Source organism: Calidris pugnax, unplaced genomic scaffold (genome assembly GCF_001431845.1).
Source record: "Calidris pugnax isolate Ruff unplaced genomic scaffold, ASM143184v1 scaffold23, whole genome shotgun sequence".
Taxonomy (NCBI): domain Eukaryota; kingdom Metazoa; phylum Chordata; class Aves; order Charadriiformes; family Scolopacidae; genus Calidris; species Calidris pugnax.
In genome coordinates, this window is record NW_015090772.1 from 3138921 (window position 1) to 3160347 (window position 21427).

At 46.8% G+C, this 21427-nt stretch overlaps 1 protein-coding gene across 8 annotated transcripts in view; it reads left to right on the forward strand.

The window, feature by feature from the left end:
* Nucleotides 1-21427, forward strand: part of ELMO1 (engulfment and cell motility 1) — a 348732-nt gene that overhangs the window by 224700 nt on the left and 102605 nt on the right. The window contains exon 1 of one of the 8 annotated variants that reach the window (XM_014942272.1): nucleotides 20498-20669. The exons of the other annotated variants lie outside the window; for them this stretch is intronic. The gene's annotated coding sequence lies outside the window, so the exon portion shown is untranslated. Of the gene's footprint in view, nucleotides 1-20497; nucleotides 20670-21427 lie in introns of those variants that run through there. 8 annotated transcript variants of the gene reach the window in all.

Below are 21427 nucleotides of genomic sequence, written 5' to 3' on the forward strand. Positions count from 1 at the left end.
TCCCAAGGTGTGGGTCTGTAAAACTCAGATCTGAATTTAAATATTCATACCCCAAAGGTTGGGACTGTCAAGCTCAAAGGAAGTGAAGAAGAGTAGTGCATTTTTAAATCCAGTTGATTGCTTCCTTTTGAAATTTTTTTCAGTCCTAACTAGCATTATCAAAAATGCAAATACGTTTTAAAAAATTAATTTGTGGAATCTGAGTACTCAGAAGGGATAATGAAGCAGTGAGGAGCGACACTTGCCTTTTCTCTGCACCTTGCAGCTTATGAACTAGTTGAAAGATTATTTTTTTTTTTCATTAAAAATAGTATCTTTCCTATTTTCTCTCTTTCCCAGAAGGCTTCGGAAGTCTTCAGTAGCAGGGTCACATCTAGTTCGTATCCCAGCTGAACTCCCCTTCTCCAGTGATCACATATGCAAGGGTTTCATGGAGGGGAAAAGGAAGAGCATTTTAAAGCTGAAATTTTGCCCGTTTATCTGCCAGGGTGGGTACGCTAGGAAAGAGATGGATTCTTCAAACAAAAAGCAAGGAAAGGAAGGGGTGTCTCAACAAAACATCTGTTATTAAAGAAAAGAAAAAAAAAAAGAAAAAAGAGCTTTAGTATAAAAATTAGTATAATCCATTCCTTGGTCAGAAAATTGTCTTATCCTTTCCCCAGTAATGAAAGTCGCTGTTGGTTTCAGCGGTGAAATCTCTTATTTGTGAAAAACCCAGCCGTTGGTGGCAGGGTGGATTTTCTCCCCCAGCTTTCTAACGAAGGCTGTGTGTTAATGTGGACTGCGTCTGGGCCTGCTTAACACCCTGGAGATGGCAATTTTTAAAACCTGTTGGTACTTCATATTTTCAAAGTGCTCTTCATTTTCATCTCTGTGGGTGCTGATCAAACCAATAAACATCTCAGGCTTCAAAAAGATGATGGAGTGGAAGGGCTGATAAAGCAGAGGAGAAGCACTGAGTGTAGTTTATCTGTGCTAACTGCTTTTTTTTGTTCTCTCTATAAACCTTTTGCACCGGGGAAGAATTCCTCACTTGCACGTAGAGCATGTTAGTCACTAAGGGAATGAATATAACCGAACTGGAACCGTCACCAAAACAGCCTATCTTGGGATATTGCCCCTGTCATTCCTCTTTTAAAGTGGGGATAATAATCAGATCCTGGGAAACCACTCTTGTCTCCGTCTCTATTTTTATTTCTTCTTTCTAGGATGTTTTTGTAGCGCAGTTAAAATCAGAGGTGCACGGCATATGGCTTTTTGCTGCATGAATTGCTGCTGATGTGAATGTCAGTGGGCATATAATACCAGATTTTCATTTTGTGAATCACAACGCATGGAATTCAGCCCGAGAGCTCCCCAGAATATAGACCTTATTATAGGCAAATAAAAAAGGGGGGGGGAAGGGGGGGAGGTGATGTCTCAGAGATTTTGTTTCGGTTGAAATGAGGTTATGGTGATGAACGATGCAGCTGACAATGAGATTTTTTTTATAGCCTCTCTTACAGTAGCAGAAGAGTTGATGTTATTGTTGGTTGGCTTGAAGTAATTGTAATCTAAATAGCACCGTGGTTGAAAAGAGCAGCAGAAATCTTTTGGACGTGTCTGGTAAAGCAAAGCCGGGGTGCTTTGTTGTTTTGATCTCATCTACTGTTACACAAATGCCCTTCATTGTTTGCAGTTTACATCTCGTGGTATTGTCTTGGTGGAACACGTCAGTCACCATTAGCAGGGTGTTTGCCGGTCAGTCCCCGCTGCTGCTGCTGCTGCTGCCTGTCTCTATTTTTAGGGCAGCTCTAGCAGAGTCAGTCCTGCATGGGCTGCGTGAAGCTTTCTTAAGGATGGTCAGGCAATTGTAGGGTGGAGAAACAATCCCCTGCACCAGGACAGGCTGGGGGTGACCTGCTGGAGAGCAGCTCTGAGGAGAAAGACCAGGGAGTCCTGGTGGACAAGAGGTTGCCCATGAGCCAGCAATGGGCCCTTGTTGTCCAAGAAGGCCAATGGCATCCTGGGGGGCATCAGGAAGAGGGTGACCAGCAGGTGGAGGGAGGTCATCCTGCCCCTCTGCTCTGCCCTGGGGAGGCCCCATCTGGAGCACTGGGACCAGTTCTGGGCTCCCCAGTTCCAGAAGGACAGGGAACTGCTGGAGAGGGGACAGCAGAGGCTACAAAGATGAGGAGGGGCCTGGAGCATCTCTCTTAGGAAGAAAGGCTGAGGGACTTGGGTCTTTTGAGTCTGGAGAAGAGGAGACTGGGGGCGGATCTGATCAACACCTGTAAATACTTCAAGGGTGGGTGTCAGGAGGATGGGGCCAGTCTTTTTTCAGGGGTGCCCAGGGACAGGACAAGAGGAAACAGGCACAAACTTGAACATAAGAAGTTCCATCTAAACCTGAGGAGGAATGCCTTTCCTGTGAGGATGGCAGAGCCCTGGAAGAGGCTGCCCAGGGAGGTGGTGGAGTCTCCTTCTCTGGAGACATTCAAACCCCACCTGGACACGTTCCTGTGCAACCTGCTCTGGGTGGCCCTGCTCTGGCAGGGGGTTGGACTGGATGATCTCCAGAGGTCCCTTCCAACTCCATAGCATTCTGTGATTCTGTGATCACAGGTTAAACTGGGCCTTGGTGTGCCAACGTGAACTGTCCTCAACTTCCCAGAGACTGGATGAGTGGGAAAACGGAGGCGAGGGATTTGGCATGAGCTTTCTGAAGGGAATGTTAGGTTTTACCCCACAGAATGTTTGGGCTCGAGGCATTCCCAGTAACAGCTGTTACTTGGGAATGGTACTCAAGCTGGGACGTGTGCACTTGGGTTCTACCACTTTTCCATAGAGAGCAAAACAGCTTACTGGAAGATAGAAAGTGTCGTGTGTGCCTCTGAAAGTGGTAAAGGCCCTTTTTTTCTTTACCCTTTCATCTCTACACTGTCGATTTGAATAGCCATACAAAAAAAGTTGTGGATTTATTGATGACTGAAAGATAATTTATTGATAAGCTCCCTCCCACATGCTCAAGTTGCCATTGTGTGTTGGACATAGCAAGCAGAGAAGTAAGGCCCCTAGGAACAGGTATGAAAGCTAAGAAGTGTGAAAGTTAAGGAGTTTCTCAAGCCAAGTGCAGGGTCCTGCACCTGGGTCAAGGCAGTCCCAGGCACAAATACAGGTTGGGAGGAGTATGGCTGGAGAGCAGCCCTGAGGAGAAGGACTTGGGGGTGTTGGTGGATGAGATGCTCAACATGAGCCTGCAGTGTGTGCTGGCAGCCCAGAAAGCCAACCCCATCCTGGGCTGCATCAAGAGAAGCGTGGCCAGCAGGTCCAGGGAGGTGATTCTGCCCCTCTGCTCTGCTCTGGTGAGACCCCACCTGAAGCACTGTGTCCAGCTCTGGAGTCCTCAACACAGGAAGGACATGGACCTGTTGGAATGGGTTTTCCAGTAGTTTTTCTCTCTGGAGATGTATCTTCAGATTTCAAGCAGAGGTTTTGTGTCTCAGAGAAACGGGCTGATCTTTGGTGTGTTGCTGATGCGAGAACCTCAGCGGCAAGAACCGAAGAATTGCAGTTGTATCCATTTTCCTGGAATAGGAAAGGCTGCCTAGAATTTTTTGTGGTACTTCACCAAGAGTCCAAAGGAAACTACAGATCTCACTGTATCGTTGTTACATTGTCAGCACCTTCAGAAAGCAATTGATCAGCCCTTCATAGTGAAAATAACATCTCAAAAGTCACCAAGTGGGAAAACTGAACATCCTTTTTTTTGTAGAATCAGATATGTGAGATGAAGGATGTAATCTCATAGCTGTCAAGATGTTCGGATTCCTTCCAGGAGCTCTTTTCTGTGCAAGCTAGGCTTTTGGGAGTTGTTAAAGGGCTGTTTTCTTCCTGGTGAATCTTTTTTAAAAAAATCTTAATTGATCTGATTGTCATATAACAGATACTTATTCTGCATTTTAAGGCCTGTATTTTTTTTCCTTTTAAAGCACGCATATAAACTAGTGACTGGATGCAGAAATCTTACTGGATTTCTCTTTCTCTTGGAAGTGAAGCTTCCTTTAGCCTCTCTCCCTGTCCAACACTCTGACCTCCAGCAGGTTTTGTTCCCCTAGTCTTTCCTTCTGCCTGTCCCCTTTCCTTGGAGAAATGGCATGGCTCATACAGAGCTTCCACTTCTCTTAACGAGGGCGTTAATGACTTTTCTCACTTTCTGTAGATGGGGTTCCTGCTGAGTACTTTGCACAGCCACGTCTCCTGTCAAGAGACCAGAACAGACCCTTTGAGGTCATAGAATATTGGGATCCAGTTTGTGAAGCCAGGATGGAGGCTACTGATTGACAGCTGTGTGTTTTCAGCAGCGGTAGAAACCTGAAGGACACTATTAACGTTTCATAGTCAAAATTACATGCACAGATGGGTTTCTTATTCCTAAAAATGTAGCTATATGGACAAAAAAACCCAGTCTTCCTTCATGAGTAATGATGTAAGTACAAGATTTTGCTAATGATGGTGGTGAACTGGATATTCTTTTATCTAGCCTAATCTTGCATACAGTGGGTTGCAAAGTTTAATTTACTTAGAGAAAAGAACTATCTCCAGCAATCTGGGAGATAAACCTCAGGTAGAAGGTATCATATGTGTGCAGCTTATATACGTGGCCTAAGTGGCCCTTCATGGTGTAAGATCTTTAAGGTACCAGTTAAAGCAAAATCTTTGAACTTGGGGAAAAAAGAAAGAAAATCACTGTATAAAACTTACTTAGCTTTGCATGGGTTAGATTTCTTTTTTTTTTTTCATTTTATTGCCTTGTTGCTTTTAAGTGCTGGAGAACAGGATGTTTCATAGCTGCTCAATTTGCTTAAGTTATTATAATTTGAGAGAATTTGATGATTCTCATTTCCTTCTCTGTGCTTCTTGATTTTAGTACTAGAATAACACTTCAGTATCTACGTTTGGTTTTTATGGTGGCCAGGGTTTGATATTAATTTCTGCACCACAGCAAACTAAGGGTAGGTGATTGCCAGTGCAAACTGAGGACTCAGAAAGAATGATTTCATATTTTACAAATATAATTGTAGGTGTTTGCTTGTAGGATGGTCGCTGTGCTGATGAGTACCATGAATCAGCAGTGCACCCTTGTGTGGTGTGGATTAACTGCATGCTGGGTTGCATTACAGAGTCACACGGAATCACAGAATGCTGTGGGGTTGGAAGGGCCCTCTGGAGATCATCTCCTCCAACCCCCTGCCAAAGCAGGTCCACCCAGAGCAGGTCCCACAGGAACGTGTCCAGGTGGAGTTTGAATGTCTCCAGAGAAGGAGACTCCCCCACCTCTCTGGGCAGCCTCTTCCAGGGCTCTGCCACCCTCACAGTGAAGAAGTTCCTCCTCGTGTTTAGATGGAACTTCTTATGTTCCAGTTTGTGCCCATTTCCTCTTGTCCTGTCCCTGGGCACCACTGAAGAAAGACTGGCCCCATCCTCATGACATCCCCCTTGAGGTATTTATAGGCATTGATCAGATCCCCCCTCAGTCTTCTCCAGACTAAAAAGACCCAAGCTAGCAGCAAGGAAGGGATTATTCCCCTGAACTTGGCATTTGTGAGGCAGCAGCTGGAAGACCGTGTCCACTTTTGTGCTCCAATAATGGGAAGGGTTGATGAAATGGAGCTAGTCCAGCAAAGGGCCACCAAGATGATTAAGTGGGATGGAGTGTGTGGTGTTTAAGGGGAATGTGAAGGAACTAGATTTGTTCATCCTGGAAAAGGGTTGGAGAGAGGAGAGTGGATCCAGTTGTATATACTTCCACTGCCTTAACAAGAAGTTTCAGCAAAGATGCATATACTTCTCAGAAGTACACAGTGAAAGAAGAAAAGAGAAGTTACAGTGAAGGAAACCAGTAGGACGTATATATAAAATAATCCCAACTACTGGTACTGGTGCAGCACTGGGAACAGGTTGCACAGAGAGATTATGGAATCTTCATCCTTGGAGAAATTCCAGACTTGTCCAGATTAAGGCCCTGAGCAACCTGCCTTAGGCTTGAGGTTAGCTCTGCTGTGTCTGCAGGACTTGATGACGCCTAGAACTTTCTAGCAACCTGAATTATTTTGTAGTTTTATGTGGAAAAATCTACTTTCTTATGCGGTATGAAACAGGAAGAAATAGTAATTCATATCATTAATCATCATTAAAACAAACACAGAAACAACACCAACCAATCTTTTCCTATGTTAAAGGTAGTGCAAGAGATCCTTGTGATGGATGCAGCAGCGGCTTTTAAGAAGTCAGGCTTTCCCCATTAACTGCAGTGACCCCTTTAAAGCAGTTATAACTTGTCTGAGCTCTGACAGCTGAGCTGTTATTCCTCAGGGGTGTTCAAGCTTCTTCAGAAATGTAAGGTCAGAAGCATTTCTTCAAAATTTTCTTGCTAACATTTAGGCAAGTGTGTTTTACTAAACATTTACCACTACTGCTGCTCAGCTGACGTAACTTGTCCAACCTCAGGAACTCGTTAGAGTATTTGAGACCCAATATTTAGAATCATAGACTGGTAAGAGTTGGAAGGGACCTTCAAGGTCATTGAGTCCCAACCCCTCTGCCATGGGCAGGGACACCAACCACTAGACTCAAAGCCCCATCCAGCCTGGCCTTGAACCCCTCCAGGGGTGGGGCATCCACAACTTCTCTGGGCAACCTGGGCCAAGGTCTCACCACCCTCACAGCAAAGAATTTCTTCCTAATACCTAAATCTCCCCTCTTTCAGTTTAAAACATTACCCCTCTTCATATGGCTCCACTCCCTGACCAAGAGTCCCTCCCCAGCTCTCCTGTAGCCCCTTCAGGTACTGGAAGGCCATTATAAGGTCTCCCTGGAGCCTTCTCTTCTCCAGGCTGAACAACCCCAGCTCTCTCAGCCTGTCCTCACAGCAGAGGTGCATGTAGCAATTGCAGAGCAATCTTTGGCCATTAGTGGATTGATTCTGGGGCCGTGTGTTAGTTTGTGGTGGCTTTTAAATTTTTTTTTAAGTGTTTGCCTTGTACAGAGACCTCTGTTTAAGCTAAAGCTCCATTGCTTACAGGTTCCAGCTCCATCTGCCTCTAACACCACCATCCTGAGGAAGTTCTAGGTATTTCTTTTAAGGATCACCATTTAAATTGACAGAACATACAAAGAGTAAAAAAGGAAAGGTGACGCTAAGTTTTACTTTGATAACAAGAATACATAAATGACACTTTGAATGTTGCCTGGAAAATCAGTGGTAGAGATAGCCCACACCTCACCTGTCAAGGTGTTGAGGATAGAACAACCCCATCTCAGTTTATTTCTTCCTGTCCTGATACACAATTCTTCTACCAAGGAGACTGTGGGTTTGTTTTTTTTTTTTCCTTTGGCGGAAGCACCTTCCACATTTAAGCAAAATATTTTCCCTTTGTTTACATCCTTTAAAGGTTAAAGTAATGGAGTGGTTAGATGCATTTTTGATGTAAATGACTGAAATGAAAATGTGTCGCAATTTGGAACGGTAATGAGAAGGATGAGGAAAAAACTGAAGAGGTGGCATTCACAGCATCTTTTCTGTGCACAGTCTCTCAGGCCCGGCATTAGTAAGCAATAAAAATGACGGGGCAGGGAGAAGAGAACTGAAGCTGTCAAAAACTTAACATTTCCTCTCTCTTTAAACGACCGGGAAGACCGTAGTCATAAATGACAAATTTAATAATCAGCCAGTATTTATCAGTAAGTGCGTATGTGAGCGCGGTGTGTGCAGGGCTCGCTGGGATGGCCACGACACACTAGGACGAGCGGTCCTCAGGGCTGCAGCTGGCTCTGCGTGGGCACGGGGGCTTCTGTGGCTGCCACAGATGTTACAGATGCTCTGCGTTGGGCAAAAGGCCTTTGGTACAGTCTCCCACAGGATTCTCCTGGAGAAACTGGCTGCTCATGGCTTAGATGGGAGGACTCTCCACTGGGTTAAAAACTGGCTGGAGGCTGGGCCCAGAGAGTGGTGGGGAATGGAGTCAAATCCAATTGGTGACCAGTCACGAGTGGTGTCCCACAGGGCTCGGTACTGGGGCCAGTTCTCTTTAACATCTTTATCAATGATCACCAAGCTGGGTGGGAGTGTCAACCTGCTGGAGGGTAGAGAGGCTTTGCAGAGGGATCTGGAGAGGCTGGATGGATGGGCCGAGGCCAATGGGATGAGGTTCAATAAGGCCATATGCCGGGTCCTGCCCTTGGGTCCCACCAACCCCCTGCAGCGCTCCAGGCTGGGGGCAGAGTGGCTGGAGCTGCCTGGCAGAAAAGGACCTGGGGGTGTTGGTTGATTGTGGGCTGAAGATGAGCCAGCAGCGTGCCCAGGTGGCCAAGAAGGCCACCAGCATCCTGGCCTGTGTCAGGAACAGTGTGGGGAGTAGGAGTCGGGAGGTGCTGGTCCCCCTGGACTGGGCACTGGTGAGGCCCCACCTCAAGGGCTGTGTCCAGTTTTGGGCCCCTTCCTACAAAAAAGCCCTTGAGGGGCTGGAGCGGGTCCAGAGAAGGGCAAGGGAGCTGGTGAGGGGTCTGGAGCACAAGTCTTGTGAGGAGAGGCTGAGGGAGCTGGGGGTGTTGAGCCTGGAGAAAAGGAGACTGAGGGGAGACCTTCTGGCTCTCTCCAACTCCCTGAAAGGAGGGTGTAGCCAGGGGGGGTCGGTCTCTTCTCCCAAGTCCCAGATGATGGGACAAGAGGAAATGGCCTCAAGTTGCACCAGAGGAGGTTTAGTTTGGCGATTAGGGAAAATTTCTTCATGGAAAGGGTTATTGCACATTGGAATAGGCTGCCCAGGGCAGTGGTTGAGGCACCATCCCTGGAGGGTTGACATGGTCCTCAAGAATATGGTTTAATGATTTTTTAATTTTTTTTTTTTTAATTGCTTATTTCTTATTCATTTTTTGTCAGAGTTAGGTTGATGGCTGGACTAGATGATCTTTAAGGTCCCTTCCAACCTAGACGATTCTATGATTCTATGAAAATCCACGTTTGGATTTTGAGACTAGGATGGGGAGTGTAGGATCTTGAGTGTAGAAACCTGGACATTCGTGTTGCCCGGCTTCAGTAGGAGCAGCGGTGCTGTAACTGCCGAGGAGAGACTATGCCTCAGCCTTTTTCCAGGAAAAAAAATTCCCCACTGTCCAGATGAGAAACATTTTTTTAGGGCTTACACAGAAATACTGAGCACCACTGGACAGGACAACAGCTCAGGTGTGGAATTCAGCCAGACCTCGACGCGAGCCACCCGTCCAATGGAAAGGTTGTCTACAGTGACCGTATCAAAAAGGAGTGATTTTGGAAGCTCTTCTGATTAAACTGCTAATTTTAAAATAAAAGGGCTGCAGAGGAACCAAGATAACCAGCAAATCACTTCTTTCTGGTTTTTCAAATGGTACAAAGTGTTATTAAAAAAAATATGAAACAAAACAAAAGGCTGTTAAAAATATATTCAGGAATCAAAGGAAGGGAAGCAGGCAGAAAAAATTGTGCAAGCACCATTAAGCTGTGGAAATTTTCCTTGGACAAGTTGCAGTACCTTTTCAAAGCAGCATATGGGGTTTATTCTGGTGACTCTAATTTTAACGTGAATGGGAGTCACGTGGAATACTCCTGGCATTCTGCTTTGAAAATATATCCCTGCATGATTAAGGAAGACTGAAATCTTTTTAAACCTCTATCTTTTTCTTTTTTTTTTTTTCTTTTCTTTTTTTAAAGCAATTCTAAAGTGTTTTTAAAGGAAAGCATTAATGGAATAAAAATGGTCCAACAGTGAATAAAGCAGTAATGTAACAGGTAGAAATACCACTGGCTTAGCACTATAAATATGTTTGGGCTTCAGGGGCTGGGGAGTGAGGGGAGAGGAAAACTTGGACTTTGTACCCACGGTTGCAACTGCCCATGCGTTTCTTGACCTTCCTAAATTTGTCTCTTTGCTTGGAAGAGGAAGTAATCATTCCATCTACCATGGGCGAAGAGCAGAGAGCGAGCACGAGGTGGGATTGACCTCTGAGATGGTAAGCGTGGCCGTGCTGGGGTACTGACAGCTCATGGGTGATTGAGGCTGAAGAATTTTGTACTCTGAAGATCGATTAGATGGAGAGGCTCATTAGTGGAGAGGAAGTTCTGAGCAGATGCAACAGCCCTGACAAAATGAGCCAGAACACTGATAGAGCTGGGCCTGGTGTGTGGGCTGAATGTGAAGGAAGGTTGCTGGAGGGAGGTTCAGAGAGTCCTTTCTGACAGCCGGTCCTTCCTACCCATCTTCAGAGAAAACAGCCTTAACAGTTTCTTGAAATGTTTTGAAAAGGCTAAGGCAGAAAATGTCCATAAAACTGTATTAATGAATACAGACATGAGCACGGTGAGGAGTGTTGGATGGTCATCCAAAGGTGCAGAGAGAAAAGTTACTTTTTCTATTACTTCCCTCCACCTCCCCCCCCCTTTTCTTTTCTTTTTTCTTTTGCAACTGGGAATATAAGGTTTATTTTTATAACTTTGGTTTTGTGTGGGCTGCTGCTTTAGTGCTGGAGGATCTCCTCTGATGGCTTGCAGTTCCTTATTGCCTGTCCTACTAATATTTATCTATCTTGATATCACAAGAACACGGAGACAAAAAAATAGTTGCTTGCCTTTCATTTTCACTAAATCTTCACTGGTGCTATATTACATCAGGATGCTGAGCTCACATGTCCTTCCTACCTGTTGACTTCCAGAATGGAGTGTTAATAAGCTTTGCTGGGGTTTCTCCAGTCGTTCCAACATGGTTGCTGCTTCCCAGACTTAAACATGAGGTGCAACAGGCAGCATAAAAGAAAAAAGAGTATTTATGGCGACCTTATTTAAGCAAGAGGCTCGGTTTAAGCAAGCCTATTTATACAGCAGGGTTATTTATACTGCATTTGGCTGTGAATGGGGGTGTGTGGGCAGGAGACACGTGTTCAGGGGATGTATATTTGGCTGCACATTTCCACGTACGGGGATTGAAGAAGTGGCTGGTGGTGGTGGCTTTGAGAAAGGGGGTGTTTGCACAGCCCGCTTTAGTCTGGGGACACTCTGAAGCCCTTGGGAACAGACACTCATGGCCAGAGACTGATGTGGTCCAGGAGTGTTAGTAGATCATTTTGTGGGCTACAATGGTCTGGAGGGTATTGCCCTCTCTAACTAAAGCTGAGTGTCCATTTGGTAAATTGCTCCTATTAGAGAATACTTGCAAAAAAATAACTCGGTGGTAAACAGCCCTGACTGTTCATTCAGCTTAGGGGAGCATGAATTTGACTTTCCCACCTGCGTGAGGTGGAAGCAGACAGAGCTGGTTGTTCTCAAGAAAATTTGTTGTGCGCTTGCTGGATCTGGAGACTAGACTCATGGTTTTTTGTTCTTCTCATTGACTGTAGTCTTGGCAATCCCTTTCTGCAGCTCCAGGGTCTTCTGACCCTTACCCTCCAAACCTGTGATCACAGAATCATAGAATTGTCTAGGTTGGAAGGGACCTTAAAGATCATCTAGTCCAACCATCAACCTAACTCTGACAAAAAAATAAATAGGAAATAAGCAATAAAAAATCACTAAACCACATTCATGAGGACCACGTCAACCAGGCTTTTGAACACCTCCAGGGATGGTGCCTCAACCACTGCCCTAGGCAGCCTATTCCAATGCTGGATAACCCTTTCCATGAAGAAATTTTTCCTAATCTCCAATCTAAACCTCCCCTGGCGCAACTTGATGCCATTTCCCCATGTCCTATCTCCTGTGACTTGGATGTGATGTGAAAGTAGTGTGAAATGAAAAGATGAGGAGGGGCCTGGAGCATCTCCCTTACGAGGAAAGGCTGAGGGACTTGGGGCTTTTGAGTCTGGAGAAGAGAAGGCTGAGGGGGGATCTGATCAACACCTATAAATACTTCAAGGGTGGGTGTCAGGAGGATGGGGCCAGTCTTTTTTCAGTGGTGCCCAGGGACAGGACAAGAGGAAATGGGCACAAAGTTGAATATAAGAAGTTCCATCTAAACATGAGGAGGAACTTCTTCACTTTGAGGGTGGCAGAGCCCTGGAAGAGGCTGCCCAGAGAGGTGGTGGAGTCTCCTTCTCTGGAGACCTTCCAAGCCCTCCTGGACATGTTCCTGTGGGACCTGCTCTGGGTGGGCCTGCTCTGGCAAGAGGCTGGACGAGATGATCTCCAGAGGTCCTTTCCAACCTCATGTGATTCTGTGAAATGAATGTGATAAATGGTGGGCAGACCCCCATTAACAGCTATTAAAATAACAGTCTGGAGGTCCTTCAGCAGCAGCTATGAAGGTGAATCAAGGCAAAGGTAACTCTGTAATTGAGCTGTTTTCAGTACCCTCTCGCTAAACGTTGTCATTCTGCTCTCAAAGGTGCACAATCAGTTCCTCCAGAGGCTGCCGTGCGTCTGATTGTTTCTCTTAAACAACACAGGATAGAAGCTTTTGAAATTAAAGCACATATGGAGAAAACTCTCCTGAATAAAAATCCCATTTCCTTTTCCGGAGTGCCTAGGCAAGTACGTACAGGGTTGTTAGAAACCCAGAGATGTTTGCTGCCCTCATCCCTTGTGCCAGCCTTCAGGGCCTCTTGGATAAAACCTGAAGTCCCTGCTTCAGGGCTCACGCTATTAACATCTTCCCCATTAGCAAGAGAGAGCATGAGTTTTGTGTGAACAGATTGAATCGTCCTGTGCAGCAGATGTGCTGACACATGGGCTTGTACAGTCAAGGGGGTAAATAATCTCCCGTTTAAGTAGTTCCTAAGTACCTATTTATGTAATTAACATAATTTTAAAAAAAATTTGCGTCATTATTTAAATGGTGACCCATGACAGCATCAGAGTAAGTTCAGATACCTGAAATGGATGAATTTTTCCTTTATTTTGTCCCTCCTGTTGTTCTTTGGTTTTGTTAAAAGCAGGAAAGTAGAAGAAATCATTGTTTCCGTTTCATGTGATGGAGTAGAGATTTAATCTGCGTCTTCCAGAAGGAAAAACCACCAATGCTCTAATAAATAAGATGGAGAGGAGCACGTGTGCACGTGAGAGAGGCCTGGCCAAAGATGTTCACAGCATCTGTTTCAACAGTGTTGGTGGTACGATGTACCATCCTCGGGTCCCATCCTACAGAGACCCAAGCATTCAAGGGAAGTCTCAGATGGTTTGGGTTGCAGATAAATCCAGCTTGTGTTGCTGCTGCACAGCACAACTTGGAGACGTGGTTGAAGGTAGAAGAATGTTGCAGGTGAAATGCTGCAGCAATTTGAAATTGCTCTGTCCTGGCCAGGTGTGCTCCAAACCAAACACGTGAAGGAGAAAACATGAGTTTAAGAGGACAGGGCTGAAAATTCTCTCAGCACGATGCAGAAGGGTTTTGTACAGAATTATGATACGTGTTTGAACAAAGTGGGCAGAGGAGGGAGCAGGAAAATCCTAACCCCAACTGCAGATAACTGCATGATAGATTTGGCGGGTAGCGCTCAGTGTGTCCTCGTGGCCAAGAGGCCAATGGGATCCTGGGCTGTGTAGGGAAGAGTGTGGCCAGGAGGTGGAGGGAGGTCATTCTCCCCCTCTGCTCTGCACTGGGGAGGCCACAACTGGAATCCTGCCTCCAGTGCTGGGCTCCCCAGTTCAAGAGAGACAGGGAACTGCTGGAGAGAGTCCAGCGTAGGGCAACAGAGATGATGGAGGGATTGGAGCATCTCCCTGCTGAGGAAAGGCTGAGGGAGCTGGGGCTCTTGAGCCTGGAGAAGAGAAGGCTGAGGGGAGACCTTCTTCATGCTTCCAAGGATCTAAAGGGTGGGTGGAAGGAGGATGGAGCCGGACTCTTTTCAGGGGTTCCCAGGGACAGGACGAGGGGCAACGGGCACAAGCTGGACCATGGGAAGTTCCACTCCAATGTGAGGAAGAACTTGTTTGGGGTGAGGGTGGCAGAGCCCTGGCAGAGGCTGCCCAGGGAGGGTGTGGAGTCCCCTTCTCTGGAGATCTTCAAGCCCCAGCTGGATGCTCCTGAGTGATGTGCTCTGGGCAGCCCTGCTTTGGCAGGGGAGTTGGGCTGGATGGGCTCTAGAGGTCCCTTCCAGCTCTGACAATTCCGTGATTCCGTGATAGGGTTGTAAAACTCACAAGGTAATTTCCTGGCCCTGGCATTTGTGTACCTCAGAGTGCTGGGTAAGGAATCTTAGATTTGATGATGTGGACTGTGAAACCTTTTTCCGTCTACTGTCTGGATTTACTGTAATTGATTTGAAATTCTTCAGTGCCCTCTCATGCCGTATGACCACGATGTCTGTTTGAAATGGCAGGACTTAAAGATTGCAGACAGCCACAGGGGCTTGCGTATTTTAAGAGGTTTTTTTAATGTGATAGCTTACAAAGACAAACTAACGATGACGACACAGGACACTGCCTCCAAACCTAAACATCGCTTGAGGTTGTTTGTCAGAGAGGGCTCTGCTGTTTCCAGTGTCAAGGTTAGAAATTTTTTTTTTTTTTTTTTTTTTTTTTTGCTGTGCATGTGTATCAAAATCTATCCAACTTCAAATCTATTTGCTGTGACAGAATAATCTTCCTCTGAGCAACCCAGTTTCTCTTTCATCCTTTTTTTACGCCAGGTTTCTGATGTGTGGTTGGGGTGCCTTTCTTCTTTTTTTTTTTTTTTTTAATTTTTATTATTATTGTTGTTTTTTAAGATGGGGATATTTTCATTCTGCGTTATACATGAAGACTTTCAGATATTGTTGGAGTTAACGCTGGAGGTGGAAATGGAGCCTGCAGTCGTGCTGTCTAGACTAGAAAGCCTCCTTTCACCGTTCAGGCCATGTGCAATCCTTTAGCAAGGGGAAAACTGAGAAATACTCCTCTCAGTTCCTGCAGCCAATTCCGGGATTGTCTGTTGGCTGGCTTTGGCTTAGCTGAAGAACTTGGGTTTGCAGAGAAGATGAAGTAGGATTGCAGATTCAATGCCCCTAGACAGTCATCCAGCCTGCTGTTGTCCATGTCCCAGGCTGTTGGCTGAGACTCTAGAAAGCTCTGATTTAATTTCTGTAAGATGAGTGGAGATTTTGTTTAATGCACTTCCCTGCATCTCGAAGGCTTTTAGCGTAGGTGTGCATCCGGAGAAGGGAGCGACCGGCCCAGTGGTGCGGGCAGAGACTTGGATGCTCCCTGCACCTGAAGCACGGGAGAAGGTAGTGAATATTGAACAGGCACATTGGCCCTTGGATGGTGGAAATCAAATCCATCCATGCTTTGCAGAAGGAAAGGTTTCTGTGGTTTTGTAATTCATATAGACCTTCCCGGGTGCTCCGGTGGCAAATCACCTCTGAAGGTCACGTCTAATCTGATTTGCAAAGCTGTGTTCCTGACAGTGTTTTCAGCAGCTTATATATCTCTGGGTGTTCCTAGTCAGATAAGCTCTGTGGTTTGCAGTAAGGCTGTCTTAAGTGGCAGAAAGAATAGATATCTCTTTATGCGGTGGCCCAGCATTTTCATTTTAATTTGGCTTATGTGTTGCTATCTAAAAAATTCTCTCAGATGCATTAATATTGAAAAACCAACCAACCAACCAAAACCACCTGCTTATTGGAAATAAAGTGGCTCCTGGTAAAGGAGGCCATAAGGTTTTATGATATTAGAATTTGAGGGAAACCAAACTAAATGTGAAATGTGGCCTTGAAAGTTTCTCAAATATTTGTTTGTGTTTTGTTGTATGTAGCTACAGTCCTAATTGCCACTTAAATACGAGTGTGCAAAGGAAATTTGTAGGTATTCCTGGAAGAAATGAATAGGACTAGCTGTTCCTGGTGCAAATCAGGAGATGGACTTTGGAAAGGGCCAGGAAGTTTACTGGAGAATTGGCAGATAATTTATGGCATTGGAAAAGCAGTCGCCGGGAGCCAACCAGTGAGTCCCTGGCTTGGAAAGTGTTAGTAGGTTAACCATCTTCCCCATAGAATCACAGAATGCTATGGGGTTGGAAGGGAACTCTGGAGAGGTCAACTCTCTAGTCCAACCCCCTGCCAAAGCAGGTCCACCCAGAGCAGGTTGCATAGGAACTTGTTCAGGTGGGTTTTGAAAGTCTCTCTCCAGAGAAGGAGACTCCACCACCTCTCTGCGCAGCCTCTTCCAGGGCTCTGCCACCCTCACAGTGAAGAAGTTCCTCCTCATGTTTGGGTGGAACTTCTTAACATTGGAGTTTGTGCCCATTTCCTCTTGTCCTGTATCAAGGCCAAAAAAGAAAGTAAACCCCACGATGTGGAGGGATGAGTAAGCTTTATATCACCGGTGATTGTTCCTCGGCTCCCACACACAAACAGGTCCTGGCCCGTGACACCACACTGCCAGGAGCTGCTCTCAGATTGGCAAGGAGCAGCTTTGCTGTGGAGCCTTCCTGGAAATCTTTGATCCTTTTTCGTTTGAGCAGCATCATTTTATCCCCACTGTCTTAGCAGATTTTTCCACGAATCTCATTTATTACGTCGCTTTGAAATTGCCTGGGTTTTTCTAACCTTGAATTTTTGATCTCCCTTAAAAGCTTTCTTAGGTGTTTGTGCCCTGTCCTGCTTTAAGAGTGCTGTGAATTTCTTAGCCTCTCTTTATTCTCGCACCGCAACCTTGGGAGGAAAAGAAATGCAATTTACAGGGGAGATTACTAAGAAAAGAGGGTGGCAAAGGGTGAGGTTTCTCCAAGTTAAATCCAACAGCTTGCTGCCCTCAGAAGCAGAGATCTCTGCCGCTTCTGTTCCTTTCCGATGGCAGGAAAAGACCTTAAAATGGGTCTTTGGAGTTCTCGACTGGTTGCCCTAATCTGGGACACAGTCTCTTTAGTGGGTGAAATGCAGGTGAAGAGTTTTGGAAACTGAGCCAAGGGAAGGTTTCTCCAGGTACTCCAGAGTTGCGCTGCTAATCAGTACGTTTGCTTGCAGCGGTGCGTTAACGAAGGACAGCCTAATGAAGAGTTGTCAACCCTTGTGTATCATACCAAAGAAAGGAGCAACTTATTTGATTAGGAAGCTTACTAATTTAATATTGGCTTAAAAAAAACAAATTTCAGTATAGAGGCCCACTAGGAATGTGACAGTTGGTTTTCATTGTCCAGTAGCCTTTCATGTATTTATTTATGGTTGGTGTGACTATTTTAAGCTGTACATACCGACAGTATTTCCAGTCCATAAGATATGATTATAACAGCTGGCACAAACAACGTTGGAACTGCTGAGCTGCTTCATCTTTCACACAAATGATGAGGTATCTTCCATACCCTCAGAGCACCCTCTCCCTGGTGGGATTCAGGTTCACCAAGGGCAAGTGCCAGGTCCTGCCCTTGGGTCCCACCAACCCCCTGCAGCGCTCCAGGCTGGGGGCAGAGTGGCTGGAGCTGCCCGGCAGAAAAGGACCTGGGGGTGATGGTAGCCTGTGGGCTGAAGATGAGCCAGCAGTGTGCCCAGGTGGCCAAGAAGGCCACCAGCATCCTGGCCTGTGTCAGGAACAGCGTGGGGAGTAGGAGTCGGGAGGTGCTGGTCCCCCTGGACTGGGCACTGGGGAGGCCCCACCTCAAGGGCTGTGTCCAGTTTTGGGCCCCTTCCCACAAAAAAGCCCTTGAGGGGCTGGAGTGGGTCCAGAGAAGGGCAAGGGAGCTGGTGAGGGGTCTGGAGCACAAGTCTTATGAGGAGAGGCTGAGGGAGCTGGGGGTGTTGAGCCTGGAGAAAAGGAGGCTGAGGGGAGACCTTCTGGCTCTCTCCAACTCCCTGAAAGGAGGGTGTAGCCAGGGGGGGGGTCGGTCTCTTCTCCCAAGTCCCAGGCCATGGGACAAGAGGAAATGGCCTCAAGTTGCCCCAGGGGAGGTTCAGATTGGAGATCAGGAAAAATGTTTCCAAGGTGGGGTGGGTGGGTGGAGCTGTATGGTTTTCTTTTGGTTTTTTATCAGAGTTATGTTGATGGTTGGACTAGATGATCTGAAAAGTCTCTTCCAACCTGGACGATTCTATGATCCTAGGTGGAAGGAGTGGTAGGAGAGGAATGGAACGGGATAGAACATCTTTTTTTCTCCCCCACCAAGTCCTGTCAGCAATTCTAGTTTTTTTGATTCGTGCCCCCCTCCACCTAAAATGCACATTGAACATCTTTCCGCAGTTTGATGCTTCAGAACTAAAAGAGTGGCCGCAAAAGCCTGTGTGCTCAGGGTCCCAGTGATGGTGCTGCAGGAAGTAGGAGGTGGTGCTGCTCTAAAGGAAAAGGAGAAGCTGGAAGGAGTACAGCATGGCAAGAAGTGAATCCTTGTGGCATCCTGAGCCATTCAAAAGTACCCTTTTCGTAACAGCTAACAACATTATAATCGCAGAATCACAGAACGATATGGGGTTGGAAGGGACGGCGGTGTCTCATAGTCTGTCTGGGTTTATCTTTGTGATACAAATGGGTGCATTTAGGTATTCTCCCCATTCTGCAGTTTCAGTAGCAGAAGTGTGGAGAGGATGAAAGACTTTTTCAGGAGTCCCAGAGAAAGTCTGAGGAGCAGCCAGAAATTACCCCAAACTGCCAGGTCCCTTTGCTTGCTTTCCTCTCTTGACCGAGTCATCTCTCCTTCCTTGTCTTGTCAGAGGGTGGCACAGAGATTTATACCCATGGATAACAACCATTTTGCACTTGAAGTTTTCCTGGTGGCACATTTCACCAGGCCCTGGGCAGAATTAGGGCCTGTGTAGAATGAGTTGCCTGTAGACTCAGGTCAGGCAGATGGAATTTTAGAAGCCCACTAGAAAAACAGGAGATTGTTTGGGAAATTTCACAGTAGTCACAGAATCACAGAATCTTCTAGGTTGGAAGGGACCTTAAAGATCATCTTGTCCAACCATCAACCTAATAAACGCCCACATAACAAATAAAAAGCAACCCCATCACTAAACCCTATCTCCCAGCACCACATCAACCCGTCTTTTGAACACCTCCAGGGATGGTGCCTCAACCACCTCCCTGGGCAGCCCATTCCAATGTCTGAGAACCCTTTCAGTGAAAAAGTTACACCTTCCCTGGTGTAACTTTAGGCCATTTCTTCTTGTCCCATCACCTGGGACTTGGGAGAAGAGACTGACCCCCCCCGGCTACACCCTCCTTTCAGGGAGTTGGAGAGAGCAATAAGGTCTCCCCTCAGCCTCCTTTTCTTCAGGCTGAATAATCCCAGTTCCTTTAGCCTCTCCTCATAAGACTTGTGCTCCAGACCCCTCACCATGTCAGATGTTGAGCCCATTTTGGACAGTTTATGGGACTGGAAAGTGAAATGTACTATTTTGATGACCCATACATCAGTCTTGTCTTGTGCCGGTCCATTGTTCAACCTCGAAATAGGAATAACGTGTGTTCCTTGGATACATGGGGGGTGTACATCCTTAGCAAATGCATGCGTATGAGTGAGTATTCTTGTGTGTACATCCCATGGTGTACATACACACTTCTTGCCCCGTGTTTGCACAGAGAAGAAAGTCAACGTGTGCGCGGCTCTGCCTTTGGACAGTTTATGGGACTGGAAAGTGAAATGTACTATTTTGATGACCCATACATCAGTCTTGTCTTGTGCCGGTCCATTGTTCAACCTCGAAATAGGAATAACGTGTGTTCCTTGGATACATGGGGGGTGTACATCCTTAGCAAATGCATGCGTATGAGTGAGTATTCTTGTGTGTACATCCCATGGTGTACATACACACTTCTTGCCCCGTGTTTGCACAGAGAAGAAAGTCAACGTGTGCGCGGCTCTGCCGGCGTGTACTTTCCCAGCCCGTATGAAAAGAGAAAGCAAACTCACCATCAAATAAGCGGCGAGAGCGGAGGGTGGGGGGGGGGGGGAGGGGGGGGAAAAAAAAAAAAAAAAAAAAGATGAGATTGCAGTTGATTATGAGCCTGGCAGCAGATGTGCTACACAAATCCAACCCTGCTGCATCCAGGCTGTTTCCATGGCGATGGAGCGAGTAATTGTGGAGCTCCGGCGCGCTCCCCCGTGGCCCCCGCCGAGGTGCTCCCGGGTCCCCACCGGGGGCTTCGAGCCTCGGGCCCTGGGGGAAAAAATAAAAATCAACTCTCAGGGAGCCTCCGGGAGATGGGGAGAGCTCCCATGTGTTTGGTTTTATTTTTTCCCCTACCGCCCAACGGTGGGATGTGCTCTTCCTGGGAAAGATGTTCCCCAAGATGCTCAATAAATGGGCAGGAGGTTTTAGGAGGTTGGTTTTTTTTGGTTTGGTTAGGTGTTTGGTTTTTTTTTTTTTCCTCCCCAAAATGGGAGCGGGCTGTGATTGGCTGCCACCACCCCATCTGTGCCAATGGGGAGCCTGACGGGGGGCCCATCGGGTACCCGCAAGATAAGCAAAGCTCCAGGCTGGGCACGGGGAGGGGGGAGCGGAGAGCAGGCAAAGGTGTGCAGAGGAGGAGAGGGGAAGGGGGTGGGGTTGAGGGGAAGAGAGAGAGAGAGAGGGGAGGGGGGGTTTGTTCCTCTCACATGGCTACGCCGAGGAGGGATCTCGTTAGAGAGCTTTGTGGGAGACCATCTGCCGCCCGCGCGCATTGTGCCTTCCGCAAAAAGCAGCATTAAGTCATTCGCTCGCTGTCGTGTGGGAGGCAAATTTGTCATCGTCGGCAGCGATGGAGCTACGGGATCTCTGTAAGTAAAATCCCTGTGCTTTATCCTGCTCTCGCAGCCCGGGCACAGATCGATTTAACGGTGCCGAGGGAAGGGAAAAAAGCAAATTCCTAGCGACTGCAAATAGCACGGAAGGATTCCTGGGGTTTGTTTTGCGTGTCGCCGGCCGTGTTCTCACTGATGCTCCCCGGCGCGGGGACAAACTAGTTAGCTGTTTGCATTGCCTGGGTCGGTGGTTGAGCCTAATTAAGATCAGTCTGTGGAAGGATGCTCTGTTCTCTGAGACGTTTCAGAGCACCTCCGTGCTCAAAAAAGGCGAGCGAACCACATGGAGCAGAATATGGGAGGCACAGGAGTCTGAGGTGCCCCTGTGCGGTCCCCGGCATTGGTGGTGTGGGTACAATAATACCAGGGGGTTATTACAACCGTTTGTAAAACGCTGGTTCAGATACTGAGCCAAGAAAACACGCTTTGCTTGTTATCCATCCCTGTGCTCGGCACGGAGAATCATTGCTTTGCCCTTTATGCTAGGTGTTGGGGTTTTTTTTTCCCTTTTTTGATTGATTTCTCCTTTGGATGAGGCTTAAAAAAAAAAAAAAAAGGATAGAATTCATTCTTGTTTGTTGGTGAAACAGGTGAGAGCGTGTTAAGTGTGGAGAGTTTCCTTTTTCACCATCGCGGGGCATGAGTTAGAAGTTGATTCCTTTGCCTGGCAGGACTCTGCTTTTGATTCTGTAAAGCAGAAATGGTGTATTTAGAAGTGGGGGGGGGGGGGAGGG